Source organism: Suncus etruscus, chromosome 9 (assembly GCF_024139225.1).
Source record: "Suncus etruscus isolate mSunEtr1 chromosome 9, mSunEtr1.pri.cur, whole genome shotgun sequence".
Lineage (NCBI taxonomy): Eukaryota > Metazoa > Chordata > Mammalia > Eulipotyphla > Soricidae > Suncus > Suncus etruscus.
This window is the reverse complement of record NC_064856.1, coordinates 54,119,691-54,131,421: the sequence shown is the minus strand read 5'-3', so window position 1 is coordinate 54,131,421 and position 11,731 is coordinate 54,119,691. Positions and strand designations below refer to the sequence as shown.

Sequence of the window (11,731 nt, the reverse complement as noted above, 5' to 3'; positions counted from 1 at the left end):
TGACTAAAGTGTGAACTTCTTTATTCTTTAAATATAATATGACCTTTTGAATTTTTCTTTAATCATTACAATATTCTCACTTCTTTTTCTTCACCATACATCTCTTTCTCTATCTTCTTTCTTTATAATTCATTAAAGTAATTTTTCTTCTAAGATTTTCCTTATTTATAACTTTACTTCCTATGCTTTAATAAGTTTATGATATCTGATACCTGCTTCAAATGTATTCAATATAAAATACCTAAAAGTGCTGAGTGAACAGCCAAGAATCAGTAAAGACCAGGTGAAATATTACATTTTTACTGCTTTTGATAATAGTCATAGTAAACTCATTGCCCTGCATTATTACCTCTGTTATAACGATGGCCAACTGTCTTTCTTTTCTCTTATCATCTAAGGAATCTTACCTCTGGTTTTTCCTTTCTGTTGGTACTCTCATCTGTCTCCTTGATTTTCTGTTTAGACTGCAAAGTACACATGCTATAAATTCTTGAAAACTCAGAAGTGGAGGGTTGGATATTTTAAATATTCCTCAGGATTACACAGTAAGGCATCTTGAGACCTAGCATCCCACAGGGAATCCAGGAAGTTAGCTCTGTGGAAGCATTTACTATCCCCTATAGGCTTGTTTCTTCAAAGAAGGAATAAACACATTGCACTCTCCTTTTCCCAGATAGTTTACTCTTTCCAAGCCATATGATTCTGCAAAAACTAAAATTTACAATATAGTAAAATTATTACCATGCCGGGGCCGGCGAGGTGGCGCAAGAGGTAAGGTAAGCCTTGCAAGCACTAGCCAAGGAAGGACTGCGTTTCGATCCTCCCGCATCCCATATGGTCCCCCCAAGCCAGAGGCAATTTCTGAGCGTTTAGCCAGAAGTAACTCCTGAGCATTAAATGAGAGTGGCCCGAAAAAAAAAAATTATTACCATTCCTTGCATTACTTCTTCACAATGGTACTGTTATTACACTTGCAGTAAAGTTTAAGATTTTGCTTTAGAAACTCAAAGTTCTGTTAATGGAAAGCGAGATGGAGATTCCTCCACAAAGTGGAAATTGAACTCCCATAGGATCCCACTATACCACTCCTAGGAATATATCCGAGGAACATAAAAATACAATACAAAAATCCCTTCCTCACACCTATATTCATTGTAGCGCTATTTATAATAGCCAGACTCTGGAAACAACCAAGATGCCCTTCAACAGATGAGTGGCTAAAGAAACTGTTGTACATATACACAATGGAATACTATGCAGCTGTCAGGAGAGATGAAGTCATGAAATTTTCCTATACATGGATGTACATGGAATCTATTATGCTGAGTGAAATAAGTCAGAGGGAGAGAGAAAGATGAAGAATAGTTTCACTCATCTATGGGTTTTAAGAAAAATGAAAGACATTTTTAGCAGTATCTCAGAGACAAGAGAGATGAGGTCTGGTAGGTGCAGCTCATGACATGAAGCTCACCACATAGAGTGATGAGTGCAGTTAGAGAAATAACTACAATGAGAACTATCATAACAATGTAAATGAATGAGGGAAGTAGAAAGCCTGTCTTGAGTACAGGTGTGGGTGGGTTGGGGAGGAGGGAGATCTGGGAAATTGGTGGTGGGAATTTTGCACTGGTGAAGGGGGTATTCTTTACATGACTGTAATCATACAACTGCAATCATGTTTGTAATCACGGTGTTTAAATAAAGATAATTTAACACTAAAAATAAATAAAAAAAGAAAATTGAAAAAATAAAAAAAGAAAATAATTTACTTATTAAAGCTTTAGCAAGTTCATGTCCTTATATGCAATACAAAATCTATTGTCACTTTTTTGGGAAAATAACTAGCAAGGAGTTAGTGATAGTTTAGCATGAAAGGCATTTGTCTTACATATGACTGACATTGGATTGATTCCTGGCACCCCTTATGTCATAAAAGCATTATGTGCACAAAAAGTAGACCAACAAATATCTAAGTATTCAGTGACTATCGAGTATTTGCTAAATTGTCAAATTAATTTTCAGTTCAGAACTCTATAAAAATAAAAAGTGGAATTAGGGATTCAGTTTGATAAACACTACTGCTGAATATAACTGACAAATACTAGTAAGTCTGATGTATCTAGAAAATAAATATTTAAAAAGCATAATTAAGAGGATGAATCCACAGAAAAAAATAGAAGTTGCTTAAAATAAAACTTGCTTTTAAAATTCCTTTGAGTATCTGCTTTGTCATCATTTCTTACTAATATTTAAACTGAAAAACTTTTCTTTATTTTTAGGCTTAGATTCTTCATCTATAAAATGTGTACAACCATATCTTCAAAATGGATTTAAATGGGCACTATATTAAAATAAATATAAAACAAATAAATATAATTGCTTTAGAGTTTCAAAACTTCTCATGATAAAAATAAACAAACTTGAATTATGGCCAGAAAGATAGTTCAGAGTAAATGTACTTGTCTTGCACACAAAGAACTTCTGGTTCTATTCCAGGTAGAGTTTTCAAAACCATATAACTTTTCCCAAGCATTGCCAGCCCCAGCATCAATCCTGAGCAGAGTCAGAAATATTGTCTTAGCATCACTGTGTGTGACTCAGAAATTCCATCACCTGCCAAAGAAAACATGAATTATGAAGAAACAATTCTAATAAACTAAGAATAGTAATATTTCAGAATAAAAAGTGAGGTTGACATAAAAATCTGCCAATGTAAACCAAATTAAATAAAGAACTAAAACCTATATTCAGTTTTTTTTTAATAAATACTATTTGTTATCATTCAATCTTTGTGATTATTTTTGTTCACATGTTTGTACCTATAAAAAAGTGGCCTGATGATATCCACTAATCAAACTGTGATAATATAAAACTTCTGTTACATTTCAGATCTATTACCTCTTAAACACTGTAAACAAGATTATGCATACGTGATTTGAAAAAAGTAAGATAAATACAACATGTCATCCTATCAAAATTATTATGTAGAGTCAATACAATCCTCACTCAAATTCAGACAACATTTTTCAAACAGTTAATCTAGTCAGTAATTAAGTTTTTGGGATTTTTTTGTTTTGTTTTGTTTTGTTTTTGTTATTTTTGGTTTTGGGGGGGTCATACCTGGCAGTGCTCAGGGGTTACACCTGGCTCTACACTCAGAAATGGCTACTGGCTTGGAGGACCATACCGAATGCTGGGGGATCGAGCCTCTGTCCATCCTTGATCAGCACGTGCAAGGCAAATGCCCTACTGTTTGTGACACTGCTCTGGCCCCATGTTTATGTTTTCTTAATATTCATTTAAGTGGTGCTTATCCTATAAAAATTTGTCATTTTCCTCCCATAGTAATTTCAAAATCTTTATGGCCCATGTAATACTAGTGATTTTTCTTTTTTCTTTTTGGAGAGCTTTTGGGCAATACTTGGTGGTTCTCAGAGCTTACTCATACCTCTGAACTTAAAGGTAAAACTTGGTGGTGTTCATAAGGGATCAGAAGGGATTGACAACATGCAAGTTAACTGTCCTGCCCTGCCCATTGTACTATGCCTCCAGTTCTAATTGTATTATGTCTAAATAAGCATTCTTTGAAAATTACTTTTTTAAATAATTTTTATTGTGATCAAAGTGAATTACAAGTCTTTCACAGTAATATTTAAGGTACATAGTGACAAAGAATTAGGGCCCATCTCACCACCAGTGTTGTTCTCCATTCATCCCTGTTCCCAGAATGCATCCCATACCTCCTCCCTTCTTTGGCCCTTGGACTGCTAGTTTAAGAGGTATCCTTTGTGCATAGCTTGCTGTAGACTGGGTACTTTTTGATGTTTTTTTTTAAACCTTCAGACTACTGTATCACTGACTTTTGATAATAGGTTCATTTTCTGTCCCAAATCACACTAATTTCTCTGCTAATTATTTAAAGACCAAGTTAATAACAAGGATCTCTTACATTATAGTAAATTAAGATTACCTGACCATGTATATTTAATTGAAGCCTAATTTCACAATTAGTTGTCAAGGAGTAAACATGGTACTGGTTTAATAAGCACCTTATTCAGTTATCAGCATTTCATGTTGAATAAGCAAAATTTACCACAAACCTAGTAAAAATAAAACTGGAAATAAAATAACACAAGTATAATAGTTTATATTATATTTAAAGTATTTTTCCTTAAATTAATGTGACTATTGATAAGGTAGAGCTTTTAAAATGTTAAGTTTATAAATTTCAAATGAAAATATATGATTTCATTATTCTACTTACAATTTTGATAATAATGTTCTCTGTTCTTATCTAATATTGATATATTAAATTATTTCTGAAACTTATATTCCAATAATCATAGTGTACTCTTTTTGAAGAAGGAGGTAAAATGAAAATTTTCCTTATATATTTGTTTAGTCTTTACTGTATATATGATGAGGCTCATCAAAGAAGGTACTAACGTATAGACTTTGGCCATGATAACATAGAGCAATAAAGAGGCATGTATGGTAAATAGATGTGTCATAGTACTCCAACCATGAGAATATAAAACATCAAAATAACTGGAAGGTAGGGCAGTTATTGAGGGTTCTTAGTCACTCATTCCAGGTGGTTGTGCCCAAGCTACTTTTAAGAATTATTGTATAAAATAATTAAATATTTAATTAAATAAATAAATTAAATAAATTATAAAATAATTAAAAATTAAATGTCCATTAAAATAGAGCACAATGTGTAGAGCATCCATTTTAATAATGAGCCAAACAAACAAACAATTCCCTTCCTTTTCTTTTTCTTTTTTTTTTCTTTTCTTCAAACAGAACCACATAACTTGAACCATCTTGTTCTGCCTCACAAATTGAGGGGGAAATAATTGAGGGGGAAATAGTGGGAGGGTACCAAGATCAAACAGGCATATGAACATTAAGTAGAAATAAAAAGTGATCCGACTTAAAAAAAAAACAGCAAGTGTTCAATCAGATCAGCTGAATCATATCCTATGCCCTGGTGGAGGTAGTAGGAAAACAGAGAAGGTGGGAATAATAAAATGGCTGGTTCTTGAGTAACAATAGAGAGGGAAACACAGTCATAATACAGCAAAAAATGATAGCTATTCCAACCCTACCAATGACGTAATTAGTGAGAACTGTTGCATAATGCAGAGGTTAGCAGATGGCCATATAGTAGTAAAAGGATAGAGTCAGCAGGACAGCAGATTCCATGAAAGAAAAATCCATGTAGAAAAAAATAAAATACTAGGCAAAGCTGGCTTCAAAGCTGACATGATCGGTGTTAAGCAGAGAAGCTGCATAACTGTGGGCAGGACAGTGAGTCCCAGGTTAGTCAAGGCCAGAATGAAGAGAAATAGGTACCTGGGCTGTTGGAGGGATGGCTCTCTGTAGAAAACAGACAGAATGGTGGTGTTGCCCACACAAAGACAGCAGAAGGTGTTAGAGAGCCAGATGACAGTAAGCCTCAAATCCTGAGATGTCAGTGAGTATTAAGTGTGTTAGTGGTGTTAGTCACACAACTGGTGTCTGGTAACCAAAATCTGAGTTCCACAATAAGAATGTCCTCAGCATGCTGCTACTATAGAAACATGTTCTGATTAATTAAAGATTCAAGTATGTAGGGGCTGGAGTCATGGCTCAGCGGTTGGGCATTTGCCTTGTGCTTGTCTGACCTAGCATGGACCATGGTTCGACCTCCATCATCCCATATGGTTCCCAAGCCAGAAGCTATTTCTGAGCGCATAGCCAGGAGTAACCCCTGAGCACACTAGGTGTGGTCCAAAACCAAAAAACAAACACACAAACAAAAAAAATTCAAGTATGTTGGGATCTGAGAGATAGCACAGCAGTAGGGTGTTTGCCTTGCATGCAGCTGTCCCAGGGTAGAACTGAATTCATTTCCGGGCATCCCATATGGTCCCCAAGCCTCCCAGGAGCGATTTCTGAGCACAGAGCGAGAAGGAACACCTGAGCACTGCTGGGTGCGGCCCAAAAGCCATAAACAAACAAACAAACAAACAAATAAATAAATAAAGTGTGCACATAGAAGATTTTAGTTATGGTGTATGATAACTTTAATGGATTGTTGGATTTTATTTGATAGCTTTTTATTGAGTATCTTTGCATATATATTTATCAGCGATACTTATCTTTAATTTTTGCTGTCTCTGTCTGCTTTTTGTACCAGGAAAATCTTTGCTTTTGTAGAAATTGGGAATAATACTCTTGTTTTGTGGAAATTTTTTGATTGGCATGTCAATTAACTTTATAGTGATTGCTCTGTTCAGGAATTCCATATTAACTTGGTTCAGCCTTGGGAGATTATAGGAACTCAAGAATTTTTCAATTTCTTCTAGGTTCTCTCTCTTTGTAGCATAGAAATTCTCAACTAATCTGATGATCCTTTAAATTTCTGTGGTATCTATTGTGATGTTCCTCTTCAGTTTTGATTAAGTTAAGATTCTCTATTTCATGGTTAGTTCTACTAGTCATTTATTGATAATGTTCTTTATTTTTTCTAAAAAACAGCTCTTGGTTTTGTTAATCTTTTGGATAAATTTTTGGAGATTTCATCTCATTTCAATTTTTGCTCTAAGTTTTATAATGTCTGTCCTCTGCCTGATTGGGACTTCTTTTGTTGGTCATTTAGAGTTTCTTGAGCTACAAGCTAAATATTACTTTTGTTATGCTCCATTAAGTTTGGGTAACTCAAGTCATAATTCTTGTTTGTTCCCAGGAATTTTGTATTTTTCTAGGAATATTTTGTTTTCTCTGATTTCTTCTCTGACCCACTTTTTCAGTAGTGAGTTAACTAATTTTCAGTTGTTATTTCTCCATTTATTTGTGGTTAATTTATATTTTCATAGCATCATGAACTGAGAAGACAGTTGATACAATTTTTATCCTCTTAACATGTGGAGGTATGTTTTGTGGCCCAGCACATGGTCTATCATGGAGAATTCTCCATATGCATTAAAGAGGAACATAGATTTTTCTTATGATGGAACTGGGGAGGGATGACGGAAGGCTCTCAACACATGTGTGTCACATATCTGTGCAGTTCTATATACTATGTGGCTATGATTGGAGTGTCTGTGATGTATCAGGCTGCCAAACATACTTCATCTCTGGTACACACACTCATGTCTAGTGTCTATCTTTTTGTGCCTCCGGTTCTCAACCCCATTATCTACAGTGTCGAGACTAAGCCAATTCGACAAGGAATTGTTGTTTTATTCTGTAAAAAAGAAACTCCCTGAATTATTTTAACAGTAAGGAGATTTTTCAGTAAATTTACATTATGATGTTATTCTGCTGTGATCAAAACTCTATATCAGGCATTGTGCAGAAAAACAGGAATGAGAAATTCAAAGCTCTGCAGTAGAGTTGATTCCATATTGCAACAGTTACCTCGAATACATTTTTTCTCGTATATTATTAATGTGCTTATCTTATTAAAGATGAAAAATTGGTTCTCATATTCAACAGATATAATTAATTTTAGGGAAGAAATACAATTTTTTTTTTATTTTTGGGCCACACCCGGTAATGCTCAGGGGTTACTCCTGGCTATGTGCTCAGAAGTTGCTCCTGGCTTGGGGGACCATATGGGACACCGGGGGATCGAACCACGGTCCGTCCAAAGTTAGCGCAGGCAAGGCAGGTACCTTACCTTTAGCGCCACCGCCCGGCCCCGAAATACAATTTTTTTTATTTTCAAAACTTTAAACAAACAAAAAATTGTAACAAATAATAAGTTAAGGAAAAAAGATTGAAGAGTCTGAGTGGGTAGGGCACTTGTCTGACATGTGGCCAACCCTAAGTGAATTCCCAGCACCACATATGCTCCCTCAAGTAACATCAGGAATGATCCGTGAGCTCAGAGCCAGGTGTAAGCACTGAGTATTGATCCCAAAACCAAAATAATAATCATAATTTTTAAAAGAATTGAGGCATAAGGCTATTTAAATTAATGTAATTCCTTTTCTATTTTGATGGCTTAGTCAGGCATTGTGTCTATCTTAATGAAAAAGATGATACTAAGAGCATGACTGAGTGAGAGGTACAGATTTTCTAAATTTCCCAGACAGTCATAGTTTATACTTACAGTCCTCATGATCACTTTTTTACTTTAGTCACACTCAGCGGTGCTCAGGAATTATTACTGGATTTGCACTCAGGAATCACTCCTCGCAGGCTTGGGAGACCATATTGGATGCCTGAGATAAAACCAGGTTTGGCCATGTGCAAGATAAACATCCTATATGCTATCACTCTGGCCACCATATCATCACTTTTAATAGCCTACCCTTCCCCCTCTCAAAAGTGTTCTTATTTAAACAATAAATTAAAAGTACTAAATGTAAGAAGAAAAAGAATTGATTAAATGGTTCTAACTTAGATGTGAGGTAAAATATGGACACACTCATAATTAGGTTCAGACTCTAAGAATCCTAGCAAAACAGCAATTTCTGCTTTTATAGAATCACAAGTCCAACTAGGTAAGCATTCACTTCCAATAAATCTGGTCTTCCTGTGCTTACATACTACCATTTCCTTTTCTTCTGTTACCTTTAGTAATTTTAACTTATAATCTGAAAGGTATATATTTTAATGTGCTCTTTTATCGTCACTCTTTCATCCTATCATAATGTATCTGGCAGACACTTTTGCTTCTATCTCCGTTGTTTAGGTTTTCTAAGAAATCTTTAGTTAAACAGGAAGGCCCATCCTTAAGCCTCTTAAAAGAAAAGCACACTCTATATAGAGTACCTTGTTAGAACTGAGTTAACTAAGTATCTGATCTCAGACTTACAGTATCTTTTACTTAAGGAACTCTAGTTAAAATTAAAATGAGTTCAGGGGCTGGATAAAAAATAAAATAAGTTCTTTACTATTGTATGTGCTATTCTTCTTCTTTTCATAATCAAGTTCACCAGACCACCTTCACCAGTGACCTCTCTAAAGTACTCTGTATGTTTGTAATAATAGCCATGACATTTTTATGTATTCAATAATAATTAACAAAAACAAATTTTTGTACTTTCACATACATTTTCAAATTGACATCCAAACTTTCCTAATAAATTTGCATGGTCATTGAATATATATTGTGTCAAGACATGCAGCATGCATATCTCCATTATAAAGGGAAAGCAGGCTCCAGATGTGTCTTTTAACTTTCCTGGTGAGGTGCCTAATTTTCCCCAAGAAATAATTCAGCCAGAAGGCATGTCATTGAAAGTCAATCATAACCCCTGCGTGGATTACTGGCTATATTTCTGACATGGCTGTTATATTATATTTCTCTTTTCCTTTTATTTGACTTTGTCTCCTTTGCAACTACAGAAATTCAGCCTTAGTTATCCTGCAATCTTATACAAATTTTCAGCACCAAAGACTGCTAAATTCCCCGCTGGCTAGTATATTTGCAACTCAAAGGTTGAGCACACCCAGTTCCAAGCAACTTTCTTTTTCCTGCTCTCAGCTTCATGGTGCTAAACAATAGCTTCTGCCTTTCTTGAATTCTACTTCCTAGCAGGCTGCAAATTTCTTGCAAACCAGAACACCTCCGTCTAATGTTTCACCTTACCTCTAGCAGGGCTCTTTCTCACCTACATTGGGTAGTTATTTAATATGTAGATCCTAGGGTCTGGTACCATTGTATTGTATTTCCAGTATTGGAAATATATAACAATTGATTTAATGAGTTTATCACTTTCAATGTTCAGTGAAAACTATATGCTGATATTTGGCATCTGGCATTATGAATTGAGATGTGTATGAATGCATTATTTAACATTTCAGATATTTGTATTAATCAGTTTTCTACTACAATCAATATTTTATTTTACTGCACCAAAGTGTTTTGATCATATAATGTATTTGTATGCTTAATCCTATATTAATATGCTATTATAAATCCTTATATCACTATTATAATATTACATTTTTATGTAAAAACAGTGAAGCAAGGCAGTTTTAAAATGTATTATCAATTGGATTATTTATGCAATAATTGTTAACTCATAGTAAATAAAATGCATATAACGTAAGTTATAAAATATACAAAAAACTTTTATTAGAAATTAATATTTAATGATATACTGAGATTTTTACATCATTGAAACATTTATTAATACAATGATGTAAATTTCAGCATTATTTCCCTTCATTGTTATAAATATAAAAATCAATATATGTCAGAACTGATATTTCATAGCATAAATAAGGGGGTCACATTGGAACATTTTTCAGAGTTCTATTACATTTTATTGTACTTTTGGAATTAATTAACAAAACCATGTTATGATCCAAGATTGATAATATTTTAATGACCTAATAAATGCTAATTCCATTTCATCTCTATTGATCTTGAAAGTTAAAATTATGCCATTTGTTTTACAGTAAGGATGATTAGTTATTGGTATCATTCACTTCATTCAGATCTATGACAGATTCACAGTAGTTCCTTTGGTCTCTCCTTTGTCTTTTTTTTTTTCTTGTTTTAGCTAAAATTTTTAATTTAATTTTCATTTAAATGGGAACTTAAAGGTAAAACGCAGAAATCAGATTGTGAAAATAAAGCAGATCTAGTAACAAGATCAGTGAAACCAAATCTTTGGACAAAGCAATTTGAGCAAAGAGTATATGGACACTGAATATATAAATGACAAGTTTTTTAAAACTACTGATGTACAGACTTTTCCAAAAATATCTTCCTTTTCTCCAGGTAATCATGCAATACTTTGAATACCTGGAATTTAGACATTCTCCAGTAGATTCTCTATGACCAGTTTGATTATCTTGTAGAAAACGTGGTCACATTTCAACATCAACTATTATGAGAAATGGTTCTTTTCAGAATGGTTTTGTAAAACTTGTGACTAGGAGACGGAGCCATGGCACAGCGATAAGGCGTTTGCTTTGCACACCGCTAACCTAGGATGGAATGCGGTTCAATGTCCCTGTGTCCCATATGGTCCCCCAAGCCAGGAACAATTTCTGAGCGCATACCCAGGAATAACCCCTGAGTGTCACTGGATGTGGCCCCAAAACAAAACAAAAACAAAAATGTGGCTAAATATCTGTATATATATGATTAGGTCATACCCTCATTTCTACAAGTAATATTTTGAGCTACTAGAGATTATATATGGAGATTTATATAAAATTGCATTTTATATTGAAATTAAGCATGAGTAATAAATCTGAAAGCTTAAGAATGAATATTGCTATAGTTTATTGATGCAGCTCCAACATCTCTTGTTGTTTTAAATATCAGAAGATTAGTATCTTGTAAAAGTTACACATATAAAGCATGAATGTATATTTTTGAATATGACTAAATTTTTTAGTAGACTACTCTCATAGCCAATTCTTTCGTAAGAGAAATGATTACTTGCAGCAATATTTACCATCTCTACATCACTCACTACTCAGCAATACACAGTATTAGATATTATTCTTAACAGAATTTTTTATAATAATTCAGGCACAGAAGTCTTTGAAAAATTAAAAGCTAATAAAACATAATAAAAATGTAAAGGATATTTATCACACCTACTGTCAGAGCTAGTAACTTTAATAACAATTTCAAAAGGTCAAAACACAGATCTGTTTACAGCTGGTTTGGGGTAGAGCTGTATATACATGTATATATATATATATGTATATATATATCTACTTATACATATGTATATATATGTATGTATATAAATGTATATATGTATAA

The 11,731-nt window shown here is 33.8% G+C and overlaps 1 pseudogene; it reads right to left on the bottom strand.

The window, feature by feature from the left end:
- Window positions 1–4,983: 4,983 nt before the first annotated feature.
- Window positions 4,984–5,484, bottom strand: LOC126018476 (olfactory receptor 51Q1-like; annotated as a pseudogene).
- Window positions 5,485–11,731: the final 6,247 nt, after the last annotated feature.